The sequence below is a fragment of the Ovis canadensis genome, chromosome 18 (genome assembly GCF_042477335.2).
Source record: "Ovis canadensis isolate MfBH-ARS-UI-01 breed Bighorn chromosome 18, ARS-UI_OviCan_v2, whole genome shotgun sequence".
Lineage (NCBI taxonomy): Eukaryota > Metazoa > Chordata > Mammalia > Artiodactyla > Bovidae > Ovis > Ovis canadensis.
The window spans coordinates 80,341,192-80,353,637 of record NC_091262.1 but is presented as its reverse complement, the minus strand read 5'-3'; the positions used below and the strand labels follow the sequence as shown (position 1 = coordinate 80,353,637).

The following is a 12,446-nucleotide window of genomic DNA, read 5'->3' as shown; positions in this document are numbered from 1 at the left end:
AGTCCATAGGGTTGCAAAGAGTCAGACCTGGCTGAAGTGATTTAGCAGGCATGCAGGCCTCATCCTCTGATGAGTTTTCTTTGGCCATAGGGAGCCCCGAGCCACAGAGGCTATACTTGCCCCCAGGAGGGGCAACCAACTGCATCAAAGGCTGCCCCCTGGCCTCAAGGTGGAAACAGCTGCGTAGCAAAGCTCATGTTCCAGGGCCTCTCCCGAGGGCAGGCTGAGCCTACCTGACGCTGAGACCACCGTCCAGCTTAGTCCTTCTCCCCTGCCTGAGCCTGCCTCTCTCAGTCTGTTTCTCCTTGGAGCCCTCCCTCCAGAAATCACTCGTACAAGAACCCCTGTCTCAGGCTCTGCTTCCAAGAGCTTGACCCAGTTCAAGGCTCATTAGCTCTCATCAGATTCTGAAAGTGGTTTAAGATCCTGAAGCGACTTAGCAGCAGCAGCAGCAGCGTGTTGTATGTGTCGTGCGTGCGTGCTAAGTCGCTTCAGTTGTGTCCGACTCTTTGCGACCCCATGGACTGTAGCCCGCCAGGCTCCTCTGTCCACGGGATTCTCCAGGCAAGAACACTGGAGTGGGTTGCCGTGACCTCCTCCAGGGGATCTTCCCGACCCAGGGATGGAACACACATCTCTTCCTTCTCCTGCATTGGCAGGCGAGTTCTTTACCGCTAGGTACCACCTGGGAACCCCAGTGGGTTGTATAGTGACCCCCCAAAGATATACATCCATGTCCGGAACCCTGAAACCTGTGAATGTCACCTCCTTGGAAAAAAGGTCTCTGGAGACTAATTAAGTGAAGGATTTTAAGATGAGATCATCCTGGATTATCCTAAATCCAATGACGAGTATCCTTAAAGAGACACACAGAGGAGAAGCCAGGTGAAGATGGAGACAGAGACGAGCAATGTGGCCGCAAGTCAAGAGCACCCAGAGCATCAGAAGCAGGGCGAGGCAGGGGCAGGGAGTGAGGTCCTGCCCAGCCTCGATGTCAGGCTCCTGGCCTCCGGAAGCGTCTCATTTATCGCGTCTCATTTATCGCGTCCCAGTCGAGATAATTTGTTACAGCAGCCACACATACCCCACAAAGGTTAAGAACTGCGTATAGTTATTGACGCTGAAGTCCTTCCCCATGAAACTGTGAGAGTGCTGTGACCAACCATTCCCCACCAGCAGCGTTGGGGTTTCCAGAGTCCTCCTTCCCAGGCTTTTCAAAGTGTTCTGTGTTCGTTTTGTTTTTAGACTGCTGTACAGCAAGCAGTATCTTAGTTCCCCAACCAGGGATTGAACCCATGCCCCCTCCATGGGGAGCTTGGAGTCTCCACCACTGGACCGCCAGCCGATTCCATCAGGGGAAATGGCCTATACTTTGCCGAAATTACTGCATAAGACAGAGCTTTTCTGTCCCTGGAGGTCAGCATCTCTGCCTTCTCTCAGCATCACTCCACTTGGAACTGTCCCCTCATCATCCCTTCTTTGTTCTTCTTGCTCTAAGAATAACTTTGACGACCTTTTCGTCTTCCTCAGGGTTTCTGGCAAGCCGCAGCACTTCCCGACAGTGTTTTTTGGGCATGGTGTCATTTCCCAGGACCCATCTCTGTATTTCCTTCATCTGTATCTTGTCCATCTTCTCATATGAGGCAGCTCAGGCTGGCAGGCTGATCTCTACTACAGCATCCCTCTTCTCATCTTCATCGTTATTATTATTCGTATGATCATCATATGATTATTCATGATTGCATAATCAGGATGGTTTTTTAAAGAAGCTCCCTACTTGCTATTAGCTGACAGAATTAAAGGTTCTCCATTAAAGGGTGGCTCCTTTCTGCTCCCTGAAAGGCAAAAGCTAATGAAATACTTTGACCAAAATGAAAAAACAGCAGAAAACTTCAGGAGCAGTTGAGCAGTTGTTTTGGGTGGATGCTTTCAGAGGTCAGGAATAATTGATCCGAGGGCTGTAATTGAGTGAGTAAGAGAGAAGGCAGACTCGGCTCACACCCGGGCACAGATGTGACGTGAACGCCTGGCCTGCCAGGCGCCGAGTTCACCGGACTCTCGCTTCTCTGCCTGGACCCTGGGAACAGCTTCCTGATTGTCTCTGTGCGTCTAACCCGTGCAGGAATCATGCCCGCCCTGGTCGCCAACATCTGTGCCCTCGCCTGATTCCAGTGAGTGAAGTGCCTTGTTACCATACAACTTGGCCCCTAAGTCACATTAACCACCCCATCCAGTGCTTAAAGAAGAACCAGCACCAGTTCCAGGCTGGAGCAAAACCCATAGCACACATCTACAAACAGACACCCTCCCGGGGGCGTTTCAAGAGGGATTGCCCCCAGCTCACCAACGGTGCAGCCCAACCAACCTTCAGACGCTTCAGTTCAGCTCACCTGCACCGTCCACACAGCGCTGCTCAGAGCCTGGGGAAAAGAAGCCCCAGGTTCCAGTTTTCCCTCGGGCCCTCTAGCCCAGGCCATGACCACCGGTCGACATGCCGCCTTCCTGGGAAATGGGAGCTGGGGATGCGCTGACGACCTTTGAGGTCACCCAGCTCCCTGTCCTCTGACTGTCCGTCTTTCGAACCCCCATAGTGGCTTTCCAAGCAGGACGAGAACACGCCACGTATTTTAATCCCTTAGACAGTGGCAGGGCTTCTAAGGAAGCCCAGCGTGTCCTACCTGGCAGGTCCAAGTTCATCCTGTGCCCGCCACAGGTCCTGGCAGGAAGCAGGTGCTTGGCACGTGTGTGCTCCATGTGTTTCTACCTCGTTCAGGGGGTTCCTTCCCACGAAGCCTCTCTCGCCTGATGCTTTCTCCCCGCAGCCTGTGTCTGGGTGACTTGCTGGCTGATCCCTGGGTCAGCTTCCAGGTGTTCATGTTGCTCCTGCCGCTCTTGTGTTGGCTCAGACAGCTTCCCTCCTGAACCTGGAGAATCCCTGGCTTGGCTCTCCCGTGGGCTCTGCCTTTACCGAAAGCTGACTGTGCAGGTTTGGCCTGGAAGTCAAGAAGATGGTATTTGTGTCGTCAGTGGGGTGCTTGGTCACTTGAACCTAGGAGAGGTCCAGGAACTTGCCTGGTGGTCCAGTGGCTGAGACTCCACACCCCCAATGCAAGGGGCCCGGGTTCAACCCCTGGTCAGGGAACTAGATCTCACATGTTGCAACTGAGACGGATATAACCAGATAAATATTAAGAGGAAAAAAAAGGCCCGAGTGTCCCCGGGTGTGAGGCATGTACGTCTGGATCCATTACTCTGTCTGTCTCTGGGAATAGCCCCCCTCCCCAGTTCTCTGGGCTCCCTCGGGAGAGACCCCCTCGCAATGAGGCAGCCACCACGTGTACAGTTATATAGTTAAGGGTGAGGGGACTAAGGTTTACAGTTCCTATCCCAAGCATTTCTAGTCAGCTCCCCAGCCCTCCACGCCACCCTCAGTGAGGCGCGAAGGTCCCAGAATGCAAACCTGTGTTCCCTTGCCTGCCCATTCTTCCTTCACTGCACCAGCGTCTCCTTGGGGGCCACTAGGGCCCAAGCAGTGCCCAAGAGGTGCCAGGTCCCTGCCTGAGTGCAGCTGGCTATTGGCCACAATGAAGGACTAGAGAAGAGTGCTGGGGCAAAGGGGAAAGGCACGCAGCCCCCTGGGCTCCCAGAAGAGGCAGCTCTGGCAGCCCCTTGAGCACCTGCTCACTAGGGAAAGCGCAGGGTGGCCAACAGGGCTTGGGGCAGCAGGGGGGAGGTTGGAGTGACCGGATCTTGGGAGGAGAGTGGTGCTGGCAGGAGGTAAATGGGGGCGGGGAGGGTGGGGAAGGCCGGGCCTGGTAGATGTGCTGAGGAGTGTGGACTTGATCCCAAGGTCAACAGGAACCCTGGAGCAGGGATTCAAATCCACGACCAATAAAGACATGAAAAGACAGGAACACTGGGGCTTCCCTGGTGGTCCGGTGGCTAAGACTCCAGGCTCCCAACGCAGGGGGCACAGGCTTGATCCCTGGTTGGGGAACTAAGATCCTACAATGCCATGCGGTGTGGCCCCAAAATTAAAAGGATAGAATTACTAAACTAGGAGATGCAAATTAAGATCGCAATGAGAAACTACCACACACCCAATAGACTGGAAAAAAATGTTTACTATGTCGCAGCAGGAGTTACTGATAATGCAGAGCAACAGGGACTCTGCTGGGCGTGTAGACTGGTATAAACCATTGTGAAAACAATTTGGCTGTGTCAGCTAGAACCGAGGAGGCCAGCACCCAGTGAGACGGGAACATGATTGGAGCGTCCACAGCAGCGCCGTGATAGAATGTTACACAGCCGGAAAAAGGAATGAACTAGTTATCCAAGTCAATGTGAATAAATTTCACCATGTTGAGCAAAAAAAAAAATGTCGCAGACTACATATGATAACCCTTAATTTACATTCAAACACAGCCACCATTTAAGGACACACACACATATATGGTAAAACAGAACACTTCAGCACGATTGGTGAGGAATTCCCTGGTGGATCAGCGGTTAGGACTCAGCCAGGGGCGCAGGTTTAATCCCTGGCCAGGGAACTAAGATTCCCACAGGCTGCATGGCTCAGCCTAAATAAATAAATTTATTAATAAAATAATTTTATTATAGCATTAATTTATCGATAATGGATTTGCTATGAAATTTATTTAATAAATGTGTCATTAACAAATCAACAACAAATGTATTTATTAATAGTAAACGTATTTATTAATAAATAATTAAAACTTCGTTTTTAAAAGACCATAAATTGATGATGTTGAATGACCTTCAGCAGGGTGGCCCTGCATGACTCTATTTCTTTGTTGAGAGTCTTCCCATCACTCTCTCCAGCTGGTGTATATACATGATAGGTCAGCATCCTAAGAGAATTCATGGATCCAATGCCCCTCACTGCTACCATCCTCTCTAAAAAAAGGAAATGTGCTCGGAGGCTTGCCAACCTTTCTATTTAAAACGGGGCGGGGGGGCGGCGAGTTTAATAATGACTTCATTTATAGATTTTTTTTAAAAAGAGATGCAAAGAGATAGTGTTAATGACAGGAACACCTAGGCCTCTGAGAACAGGGGGGCAGGCTGCTAACCCGTGGCAATGCAGCGGTGATTGTGACCGCCTGGCCTCCTGCCCCTGTGAACAGCCCGGGGTTTCTAGGACAGGTCATTCTTCACCAGACCCTTTGTACACTTGTTGGGTTTAATTCCCTAGTTGTTTTATTTTGGATAGTGAGACTGAACGCTGATGGAAATGTGTTCGGTGGATTTACTTATCCAGTAGTTTTAAATGAAATGCCAAGTTGTTGAAAGGGCTTCAGATTGACAGGGCAGCATGCTGTTGGTGTGCTGCTCAGGACACTGCATTGGGAAGTAGCCTAGAAACTAGAAGCTTCCGGGGCTTCCCTGGTGGTCCAGTGTTAGGATGCCTCGTTCCCACTGCAGGGGCCACGGTTCAATCCCTGGTGAGGGAACCAAGATCCTCTATGCTATGTGGCTCGGCCAAAAAAAAAAAAAGGAAAAAGAAAAGAATCTTATTATACATCCCTCTGAGGCTTTCCTGGTGGCCCAGATGGTAAGAATTCGTTTGTAATGCAGGAGACCTGGGTTCGATCCCTGAGTTGGGAAGATCCCGTGGAGAAGGGAATGGCTACCCACTCCAGTATTCTTGCCTGGAGAATTCCATGGACAGGGGAGCCTAGTAGGCTTCGGTTGATGGGGTCACAAAGGGTCGGACACCACTGAGCCACTAGTGCACCTTCATTCATCCGTTAGCAACTTAAACTGCAAACTCAGCTTTATGATCTGTCCAACATATTCACTGGGACACGGCTGTTAATTAACACACTTACACACGCTTGTCTACCTAACTTCGGATAAGGTAGAGGGTGTTTGCAAAGTGCAGAAGTTTCCATTAGTTCATTCACTTCTTGATTCTAGGTAATAATACACGTGTGCCCCAGCTGATTTGTCCTTGAGTGAAAGAATTTAGAACCATATGAAGACAGATTGGGGCGGGGGGCAGGGGGGCTTCCCAAGTGGTTCTAGTGGTAAGGATCCTGCCTGCCAGTGCAGGAAATGTAAGAGACTCAGGTTTGATCCCCAGGTGGGGAAGATCCCCTGGAGGAAGACATGGCAACCCACTCCAGTATTCTTGTCTGGAGAACCCCATGGACAGAGGAGCCTGGTGGACAGTTCATAGGGTCGCAAAGAGTTGGACAAGATTGAAGCGACTTAGCACACACGCGCCCATGCAGGAAGACAGAAGGAACCTGTTCCAATTGTCCTGTCCCTGCCCCTGTTTTCCAGGTAAGGAAACTGAAGCTTCAAGAGGCTTGGCCCCAAAGTCAGCAGAGGAGGCACAAAAGAGGGACAGAGAAGCAGACAGCACCTCACTGGGCAGGGAAGGGGTTGATCTGGCTCTTGAAGGGGTGGGCATTTTCCAGGCTGGATGGGAGGAGAAGGCAGGAGCAGAGGTGTGAACAGGCGGGAGGCCGGGGCAGGGAGGCAGAGCCCCTTATTCAGGGTGTTGAGGTGGGGAGCAGGAGGAGAAGCAACAGGACCGTGGCCTTCCAGAGGGCCTGGTCGGGACCCCTTTATGGGTAGTCAGTGCCCAAAATGATGACCCTATTCGTGGCAAACTGGCCAGACCTAGGTGCCCTCCCGAGTCCTGACAGCCTGGTGACCCCTGGCTCAGTGCAGATGTAAAGAACTGTCACCTCCCAGGCCTGCCAAGAAGGTCACACCCGCTTGTCCCCCTCCGGTTTCAGCTTCTGACCCACCTCACCTCACCTCGGGGCGTCTGAAGATCAGCAGCAGCTGGCCTGTTCTTCCACTTGCTGAACACGAGGCTGCCCCTGGGGGGAGTCTCAGCCTAAAGGCCCCTGCCCTCGTGTTGGCCAAGACAAAGAAGCGAGCAGGGAGGGCAGAGCTGCCCTCAACCCACCCCCAACCCTCCAGCTTTAGGGCCACAACCCTGGGATGCCAGGGAGGCTGAGCGGCCAGGAAGGGCTGGACGCACACCTGACTCCATCCTAAGACTCAGATGATTTGAGGTTGGTATCTTTTAACCCTCTGGTCTGTCTTTATGTATACGGGGTTTTAGTGGTGAAATACACACACACACACACACACACACACGTTGCTGTTGTTCAGTCTCCAAGTCGTGTCCGACTCTTTGTGACCCCGTGGACTGCAACACACCAGGCCTCCCTGTTCCTCACCATCTCCTGGAGTTTGCCCAAGTTCATGGCCATTGAATCGGTGATGCCATACAACACACATATATACAAATTATATTTAACTTAACACATGTATATATATATTTTTAATTCATAAAAGTTGCCTCCAGTTCTCTCACAGTTTCATTCCAACTCAGTGACAGGTTGACAGCTTTGTCACGAACTCTCAAGAGTGAGACATTAATGAGAGTGACCTAGGGAATTCCCTGGTGGTCCAGTGGTTAGGACTCAGCTTTCACTGCCTAGGGCCCAGGTTCAATTCCTAGTCTGGGAAGAATCTGCAATCTGTGTGGCACAGCCAAAAAAAAAATGATGGTGATTTAGACTGCATCTCACATAATTCTCTCCTCTCTTTCCTAACTCTCCAGCTGGCAAGAATAAAGAAAAATGAAATTCCTAAACTTCAATGCCACTTCCAGTTGGAGGCCCCAAACACAGCCAATCACCTACCTGGCCCTTAGGTGGCGCCAAAGGTTAATCTGCCTTCGAAGGGGAGGGGCCCCACCTGGCCTCTTCCATGTGTGGAGATGGTAGACAGCCACCTGCCCAGCCCTGCTCTTGAGCTGGGTTTAGGGGATCAAGAGACAAGACAAAACCTAGTTTCAGCTCCTCCCTGCAGATTAGAGTGTGGAGGAGGCACGCACAGGAAACCGGTCAGGCATCTCTGGGCTGAGCTGAGCTCCATGCAAGTGTCACCTGGAGGAGGAGAGGGTGTCCAGGGGGATCCCCTGCCCTGGGGTCCCTCCTGCTGTGCCTTCCCCCGACCCCTGAGGGTGGCTCTGGGCGGGGCTGGACAATGGAGGTGGGAGGCTGGAACAAAACCAGAAACCACCACCACACTTTCGGTCTGTCCTTCCTCCCTTTGGACCTGTTTCTCTGCCATATTCTTCTTACAGGTCACCTGGACGGGTTGATGATGGTGGCGCCCCAGCCTCCGACAATCAGCGGGGCTGGGGGCTGGGGCGGGTCTGCAGCCAGCTTTCTGGGTCTGAGAGCACCAAGGTCAGGGGTGGGGATGGGGGAGGGTGTGGGCTGAGGTCAGAGCCAGAGGTGGGCGGGGTGGGCGGGGTGAACGGCCAGCGGCATGAGCGGGGGCCTGGGGCGTGAACACCCAGACAGGGCTGCTGGCTGGGGGTCCCGCAAGCCCCGGACATTTCTGCACAGGGAGGTGGGCAGGTGAAGGCAGGAACGCAGAGCAGGTGAGGCCAGGGAGAGCCAGGTGACCATGGCATAGAGTCTGGATCCAAGTGGGACCCTGAGCTTGGAGAGAGACGACATCTTAGACGCTCCCGCGGACTTGGCAGCTTCAGAATGTGGGGGCTGAAGGGTGAGTCAAAGATGGCTCGGAAGGCCTGAAGGTGAGTTCAAGGGAAGATGGCAGAGCTTCCGGAAGTTGTCTGCGTGCCCGTCCAGGACAGCCGGTTCCTGTAGGAGCCAGGGATGGGCCTGAACTCGGTCCGTTCCTCCCCCAGGAAAGTTCTGAAGGCTAGGTCTGGGAGTCTCCAGCTGAGCCTTGCCCGGGCACAGCGCACAGCTGCACACCTGTCCTCTGCCTGACTTGGGCGCAGAACAGAGACCAGGGAGGGCTGGATGGGGGACGAGGAGCCTTCCAGGAGGGTGTGTGGGTGTGCCCCACTCCCCCACCCCCCCCCCCCGCCACAGCTGGCACCGGGCCCTGCCTCCCCCAGCAGGCATCGCCCCTCACCCCAGGCCCTCTGCCTCCCGGTCCCAAGGGTGCACCAAGGCTGCGGTTCTCAGGAAGTCCTGCTCCTGCCCTCACTGTCCAGCTCCCTTCCTGCCCGGCCAGCCCTTCCCTTCCCTGCCCTCTTGCCCACATCTCAGCAACCCCTTTACTGGATGCCTGTCCTCTTGGATGCCTCATAGACATCTGTGCCCAACAGGGGTCACACTGAGCCTGTCACCTGCTGCCCCGGGGTGACGGCAGCCCCCCCCACACAGGACCCTTTGCGTCACCGGGGCTGTCCCTCACTCTCCGGGTCTTGCCTGTGCCTGCCCCTTCTCCACCCACTGGCTCTGCAGGTGCAGCCCTCCGTGGGTCTCACTGGCCCCCACCTTCATCCACACCTTGGCCAGAGTGGACATGGGCCCCCGGGACGACCTCCGATACCTCCCATGGTCCTCGGGCCACAGTTCGGGTCCCCTGGCCCGGCGCACTCACCCCCTGCCTCACGCGGCTGTGTCCCCCAAACCCCAGGGCTGGGAAGGGCTCTTCCCGCCTCCACTTCCTTTGCCATTGCCCTCCCCTTCTCCTCCACTGACTCCTTTTAGATTTCGCTTTCGCTAACGCTGTTTCTTCGCCTCCTCCTGGGTGCCTCTCCTCTCAGCTCTCAGAGGAGCCTCCGGCGTGCCCACACCCTGCCATCGCATGAATCCACGGGTCGGCCTGGTGCTGGCTCCACACCTGCCCCCACTGTGAGGGCAGCAACCCAATTTCCCGCCCAGTACGCCCTAGGCCTGCACACGGCCTCAGTCAACAGGCACTGAATGTGCTCATTACACAAGACACCGTTTCCTCCAGCAGGATGGCCACCGCACTCACAGCAGTAGCACAGCAGCGAGAGAGTGCATCCCTGCGATGAACTGAGGAGGAAGTAGCCAACCCCTCCCAGACCTCCAGGGATCCGCCAGAAGATCTGCCAGAAGAACAACACATTTGGCACCAAAGCATCCCCAGTCTCGCAGTCAAATGGAAAACTGGTTTGCTCTGTGGCAATGTACCATAGAGTGGACGCACACACACACACACACGCCCAGAAACGGAGGGCTGGCCCACCCCCCTCGCAGCATTCATCCCCACTTTGGGGCTCTCCTGCCAGCCCTCCCGCCCCTCTCAAGTTAGAGCTCAAACCATGCAGGATAGATTCCTGGTGTTCCAGGGCTGCCAGTGAGGTCACCCTGTCTCCCTGCTCTCCATCAAGGGAACAACAGGGTGCCCATCCACAGCGCACCCACCGCGTGCCAGGGGCCAAGGCGTCCCGGGGATTAGCTCAGGGCATCCTTCCATGTCCTTGTTGTAGATGAGACAATAACGAAACACAGAGAGGCTGCGTAATCTGCTCAGAGTCACACAGCCAGCAGCTGACTGTGGCACAACAGACAACCTGCTCCACGTCAACTGTACCGATCTCCAAAGCATGCATTTTCCAACATAGTTATGACTTGATTGTGAACGTTTCTCCAAGGTCATCGCTACCCATCAGTTTTTTAAAAACAGCTTTATGAGATATACCTGATATGGAATAAAATGCACGTGTGAAGTACAATCGATACCTTCTGACATCGGCATGCACCTGTGGAATCACTCTTACCACAGAGATGAGATAGTGAACAGACCCACCACCTAAAGTTTCCTCCTTCCTACTCCTGTCAGCACCCCCCCAGGCAACCACGGATCCTGAGGGGTTTCAGCTCGCATTTCCTAAACCTTTATATAAATGACTGGTATCTTTCCCTTGGCAAAATTGCTTTAAGTATAAAACATTTACCAAGATAGGCCACAACCCGGGCATTAAAACAATAAATCTGAAAGAATTCAAATCCTGCCATGTACATTGTGACCATCGTGGAATTAAATATTAGATATCAATAATAAATATCTGGAAAAGCTAGTGGAGGTGATGGAATTCCAATTGAGCTATTTCAAATCCTGAAAGATGATGCTGTGAAAGTGCTGTACTCAATATGCCAGCAAGTTTGGAAAACTCAGCAGTGGCCACAGGACTGGAAAAGGTCAGTTTTCATTCCAATCCCAAAGAAAGGCAATGCCAAAGAATGCTCAAACTACCGCACAATTGCACTCATCTCACACGCTAGTAAAGTAATGCTCAAAATTCTCCAAGCCAGGCTTCAGCAATACGTGAACCATGAACTTCTGATGTTCAAGCTGGTTTTAGAAAAGGCAGAGGAACCAGAGATCAAATTGCCAACATCCGCTGGATCATGGAAAAAGCAAGAGAGTTCCAGAAAAACATCTATTTCTGCTTGATTGACTATGCCAAAGCCTTTGACTGTGTGGCTCACAATAAATTGTGGAAAATTCTGAAAGAGGTGGGAATACCAGACCACCTGACCTGCCTCTTGAGAAATCTGTATGCAGGTCAGGAAGCAACAGTTAGAACTGGACATGGAACATCAGACTGGTTCCAAATAGGAAAAGGAGTACGTCAAGGCTGTATATTGTCACCCTACTTATTTAACTTCTATGCAGAGTACATCATGAGAAATGCTGGACTGGAAGAAACACAAGCTGAAATCAAGATTGCCGGGAGAAATATCAATAACCTCAGATATGCAGATGACACCACCCTTATGGCAGAAAGTGAAGAGGAACTAAAAAGCCTCTTGATGAAAGTGAAAGAGAAGAGTGAAAAAGTTGGCTTAAAGCTCAACATTCAGAAAACGAAGATCATGGCATCCGGTCCCATCACTTCATGGGAAATAGATGGGCAAACAGTGGAAACAGTGTCAGACTTGATTTTTGGGGGCTCCAGAATCACTGCAGATGGTGACTGTAGCCATGAAATTAAAAGACGCTTACTCCTTGGAAGGAAAGTTATGACCAACCTAGATAGCATATTCAAAAGCAGAGACATTACTTTGCTGACTAAGGTCCATCTAGTCAAGGCTATGGTTTTTCCTGTGGTCATGTATGGATGTGAGAGTTGGACTGTGAAGAAGGCTGAGCGCCGAAGAATTGATGCTTTTGAACTGTGGTGTTGGAGAAGACTCTTGAGAGTCCCTTGGACTGCAAGAAGATCCAACCAGTCCATTCTGAAGGAGATCAGCCCTGGAGTTTCTTTGGAAGGAATGATGCTGAAGCTGAAACTCCAGTACTTTGGCCACCTCATGCGAAGAGTTGACTCATTGGAAAAGACTCTGATGTTGGGAGGTATTGGGGGCAGGAGGAGAAGGGGACGACCGAGGATGAGATGGCTGGATGGCATCACTGACTCGATGGATGTGAGTCTGGGTGAACTCCAGGAATTGGTGGTGGACAGGGAGGTCTGGCGTGCTGCGATTCGTGGGGTCGCAAAGAGTCGGACACGACTGAGCAACTGAACTGAACTGAACTAAAACCTCCAAGTATCTAGAAACTTGCACATTTATAAATTACCCATGGGTCAAAGAAGAAATCAAAAGGGGAATTAGAAAGTTATTGATTTACGTTAATAAACATGTGTA

At 52.3% G+C, this 12,446-nt stretch overlaps 1 long non-coding RNA gene across 1 annotated transcript; it reads right to left on the bottom strand.

Moving 5' to 3' along the window:
* Positions 1–7,313: 7,313 nt before the first annotated feature.
* Positions 7,314–9,997, bottom strand: LOC138423377 (uncharacterized). Its single transcript, XR_011250252.1, has 2 exons — positions 9,424–9,997; positions 7,314–8,669 (listed from the first exon to the last, which is right to left on the bottom strand). It is a non-coding gene; the product is annotated as an uncharacterized lncRNA (long non-coding RNA).
* Between the last annotated feature and the right edge of the window lie 2,449 nt (positions 9,998–12,446).